Source organism: Falco peregrinus, chromosome 10 (assembly GCF_023634155.1).
Source record: "Falco peregrinus isolate bFalPer1 chromosome 10, bFalPer1.pri, whole genome shotgun sequence".
NCBI lineage: Eukaryota > Metazoa > Chordata > Aves > Falconiformes > Falconidae > Falco > Falco peregrinus.
This window is the reverse complement of record NC_073730.1, coordinates 35,856,278-35,861,561: the sequence shown is the minus strand read 5'-3', so window position 1 is coordinate 35,861,561 and position 5,284 is coordinate 35,856,278.

The following is a 5,284-nucleotide window of genomic DNA, read 5'->3' as shown; positions in this document are numbered from 1 at the left end:
GACAGGGACCGGGACAGCCGGGACAGGCGCCCCCGTAGCTCAGGCCGGGCCTGAAACCAGGACCGCCGGGACCGGGATGACCGGGACCAGGACCCCCGCGGCTTGGGACAGGGACTGGGACCCCCGCGGCTGGGGACCGGGACAGGGACCGGGATCGCCGGGACCGGCGCCCCCACGGCTCGGGACCGTGACCGGGACGAGGCTCTGAGGTCGGGACCAGGACCGGGACCCCCACAGCTCGGGACTGGAACTGGGACCGGGACACCCATGGCTCGGGATTTGGACGACCGGGACCGGGACCCCTGCGGCTCGGACCAGGACCGCAACCCCCAGGACCGGGACCCCTGCGGCTCGGGACCGGGACAAGGACCCCCGGGCTCGGACCGGGACTCACCGGACTAGGGCTCGAGACCTAGACTGGGACCGGGAACCCCGGGATAGTGACCCTTGCGGCTCGGACCGGGCCGGGAACCACGGGGCTCAGACCGGGACCGGGACCCCCGCGGCTTTGATAAATGAATTGTAAAGGCAAACCAGCTTGTTTTGTCATGACTTGTGGAAATGCATCCGTATCCTGTGCTGACGTGCTATTTTGTTTTGCTGCAAACCACACAAGTCTGCATCTAGAGAGGACGACGTATTAGTCATCACCAGTGTCCTTACACAGCCTCTTCACAGCCTCACTGCCGGGACCGCAGGCGTGCTCTTGCCTTTTCCAGGCATCCGAGTGATGGGTTTTGCCTCAGTATTGCCTCCACAATATTTTATTTTTCCTCAGTATTTTCAGATGACTCCTAATACAGTTTCACATATGAAGCACTTTACGCAAGTGAGTAGATCATTCGAAACAAAAAAACCCCACCCACCCACCCACCATGAATAGTGTATCTACGTATTTTGCCACAATGCAGGTATGGTTTTCAATTATAATTTCCAATTCAGTACCAGGGTTAGTTTAAATAATTTAATTCTTCTTCTAAATGCTTTACCAAAACACGTAACAAATTCTCCCTCTATGAATGCTCTGCCAGCGCATGCTATAAGCTTGGCAACTTGATCGCTTGCTCAAAGTGATGATATATTGAGCTGCTTTTGCTTCACAAAAGTATTTTGCTGAGTTGTCAACCCATGTTTCAGTCTTAATATTTTAACTTTTCTCACTTGTCCGACCAAAGAATCATATTTATCTTTATGTTGAGTTTCGTAGTGTTGACGCAAATTGTATTCCTTGAACGCAGACACTGAATTCTGGCATATCAGACAAACAGCTCGCTCTTTGTACTCCCTGAAAAAATAATCAGAAGTCCACTTTTCTTGGAACACCCCGCACTTGGAGTCCATTTTTCTTTTTTTTTGACATGATGGTGCGCGCGCTTCCCACTGGTGCTGGCTTGCTCGTCCTGCCCGGGAGCTGGAGGGAGGGAGAGATGGGGGAGCCGCCCCCCTCCTCAGCCCGGCCGCGCAGTCCAGACAGGGTGGCCAGAAGGGACTGAAGGGACTTTGCCGCGCCGGGGCTCTGGCGACTCGCCCGAGTTGGCTGGGCCTCGCAGTGCAGAGGCTGCCGGCTGAGCTTGCCCGGCAGAGGAGATGCCTGCGCCTCTTGCCCGCCGCGCACCGCAGAGGAGGAGGAGGAGGAGGGGGAGGAGGAGGAGGAGGAGGAGGGGGGGGAAAGGAAAAAGCTCCTTTCTTGAAACTGGAATGGCAGAAGGTGCCATCGTGTTTTAACATATGTGGACAAAATTATTCTTTAGAGAGCCTCAGTTTACTTTTAATGACTCAAGAACCCAAAGCCAGAGTATGCGGTGCATTTGTAGTTTATCAGTTGAGTTTTTACTCCCAGATTCGTTTGGAGCACAAGGCTAAAGTGCATCTGATACCATCAGTACATGCCATTTAGCCCACAGCAATCATCCAGAAAGCATCAAGTAACCTCTCTTATTTTCTGGCTGTAAAAGTGCTCATCCACAACGCAAAGCCAAACAGCTTAGCCTGAAACAAGAAAAAGCCGAGAGAGGGTTTACACAGCTGTCACCTAAAGGTTCCCAGCTGAGAGGCACGTCTACAGGTGCTTTCGTTTCTCAAGTCTCAACTAAACTCCTGGCTCACTCTGGCGTGATCTGAAGAGCCCGAGACTGAGCGCTCAGCCATGGTGCTGGAGCAACGCCCGCTGGTTTCCCGCTGCTGCCCCGACAGCCACTGCAGCATGAACAAGGCAAGGTGATGCTGAGCGTCTGTGAGGAGCTCTCTCGCTAACATAGTCCCAAGGTCTTCTCAAGGTGGCTGTGCAGACAGAGTAATAACGAGGAGCGGCTGGCATACAGTGCCCGTCTGCCTCTGCAGTCAGCTGAATAGTTAATTGCATCCTTGGCGTTGTTTTACACAATTCACTGTTGTGCCTGGAGGCTCCTGCATCTCTGCTGTACATCTCCACTGAGGACCCAGAGATGGAGACCTGAACTTCTGCTTTGCCTAACAGCTAAATTACACTTTGTATAGAAAACTGATCACGTGGTACCTTTGGTGGCAAGTTGTATAGATCTGTGACCCAATGAATTCAGAGTTGCTCTCCCAAAGCTCTGAAGTCTACCAGCCTTACGGTTACAGAGTCCCTACAGGGATGCACACACTCCAGCTGGGTTCTGCGCTCTCTCCTGAACTATGAGCAAGGAGGAGGAGGAACTGAGCGTAGGGCTTCTCATCTCTTCCCCTTTCATGCAGCACAAGGCACTCCAGAAGCAGCCACGGCCTCACCGAGCCTCCTGGCAAAAGACTTCGATCTTGAGGGCAAAGGCTGAAGAGTGCATGAAAGTGAGAGAGACACAGGGGCAAGCACTTGTCCCACCTTGCAACATCACTTGTTGGCATCTTCTCATCTGATCCCAGGCTGCAAAGGGTCGCAGCTCCACTTGTGAATTACTGGGTACCCTTACAGCGGTATTATCAAGTAAGGAACAACGTTAGAGTAGCAAAAAGACACGGCTCTGCCCTCGGCTGGGGAGGCACACTGGGACAGCCTCCAGCGCCAGACCATTTTTAGCAAAAGCAATCACAAATACAGTTAACTTCTTAGCTGACTTGTCTACAAAGAGGGAAAGGCTCCATACGATAAGCAGCACCCATTATTACTCTGCTGCAGAATTTAGTTCTTCCAGAAGTAATACACTCTGTTTTGCCAGCATCTAACAGCAAACCATATAACACGAAGATGCAGAGTTAAGGTACCTGTAAATGCACTGGTTTTGTTTCCCGGCTTTTGTGCTTCCCAGGGCTGTCCTTTGTTGTGCAGCTCTGATATTTTCCAATTTTTTTATATTTGGATATAGTAATTGCTAACACAGAGTCTAAGGCTAGCAATCATAACATCTATTTACAACACGCACACTGGCTGTGTGCACCTATTCCACCAGCCTCCCGTTTGCTTCAAACATGTCAGTCTCCCTGAGGACACGTTCAATGAGAAACCACCCCCCACCCTGCAAAGCCCTGCTTTACTTGCTGCCGAGCCTCCTGCATCCCCCTGGGCAGATTACTTTTGGAAGGCTGACCAGGGAATATTTACCAGCTATGGAATCAACAAAGTTCAGCCACATGCCAACATTTCATGCTGTTACCTAAACGGTGTCAGAACTCTCAGAACTCCATCAAAACAGAACTGGTTTGCACTTTGGTATTAAAAGTTATGTCCAGGCCTGAACACCTCGTTGAGGGCTGGGCCACACAGCAGGCTCCTCTGGGCAAAGATTTCTTTTCTAAGCAGCCATTACGCAAGTACCAATCTGTGAAAAAAATCTGAAACTCAAAGAGAGAGAACCTTGATTTGACATAGTGCTCTTGCTGCATGTTCCGTAGAAGGGAGGTCACCCACATCTTTAGATCTAATGGAAAGTAGGAAAGAAGCACCAAATGCAAGGTTCTGCATGTGGGCTGGGGCAACACCAGGCTGGGCAGAGAACGGATGGAGAGCAGCCCTGAGGAGAAGGACTGTGGGGTGTTGGTGGATGAGAAGCTCAACTTGGCCCAGCAACGTGTGCTTGCAGCCCGGGAAGCCCAGGGCCGGGGCGGGTGGAAACTGGGCTGTAAATCCTGGGCCAAAGTTATTTCCTGCAGCTTAAGAAAACTGCGTGGGTCTGGTGATGTCTGGTCGCTGTTTTTAAACCCACACCCCCCCCCAGTCGGTATTTCTAATAACAAAGGGTTAAAAGCCAGCAGGCAGTCCCCGCGGTGGCGCGCAGGCAGCAGGCAGGCAGGTGCCAGCGGAGCCCAGAGCCCCCAGCAGCATCAAGGGCAGCACCCACCGCCGCAGGCAGCGCGGCCAAGCAGAGCGGAGTGTCCGCAGCAGCGCAAGCCCCGCGCACCGCCCCCCTCGCTGCCGCAGCCGCCCCGCAGGAACTGGGACGGGGTGCAAAGGAAGAGCGGCCGCCGGCCTGGGAACTGCTCCGCCGGGCAGCGGCCGCTGGGTGATACACGTGTCAGCGAGAACCGCTGGAACAGGAAGCAGCTGTTTCTTCCAGCTGTGACACACTCACCCCTGGTCATCGAGAACACGGAGAGAACACCGATGCGACACCCGTTGCCGTGCCAAAGCTCCATTTCTTGCAACATCGCTACACGTCTGACAAGGGAAGCCAGCTGGCAGCTGCTGCACATCTGTCACCGCCAGAAAGCACCCCCGCTTCCAAGGGGCGTCCACCAGCAGACGGAGATCTAGGAAGAAAAGGGAACGCTGAGTACACAGCAGGGCTCGGGTATGTTTCCCTCGGCAGCGTACAGAGCAACCGCATTTCTGTCGGGCACTACAAAATACGCTTCCAACGGCAGACTAGAACCTGATCACCTGAGGCCGACCCTGCCTGGGCAGGGGTACAACAGGGCACACACGGGAAACCACGTCCCACCCTGCTCCCGGTAACAAGACTATCGGTAAAAACATCTTTATTACAGAAGGTGCTACTTATTTAAAATACCTTATTACAAAACATCTTATTACAAAAGTTATTTTTAAAAAAGTAGTATCTTGTTACAAACCATCTTATTACAGAAGTTACTACTGGTTAAGAAAGATCTTATTACAGAAGCTGTAAGGAAAGGTTTCGCCTCAGTTCATCTTACTGCCCGGTGCTCCCTTAGCACATCCCGGCCACAGCTGGGAGCTACACAAGCCGAGGCGGTCCTGACAGCTTCTCTGCTCCCTTCTCGTGCGTTTTGCTCAGGGCTGGCTCGTATGAACACGCATGAAGCCATTACATGGATGGTTTAGGTGCTCTTCCACATGGATCTCCTGAAC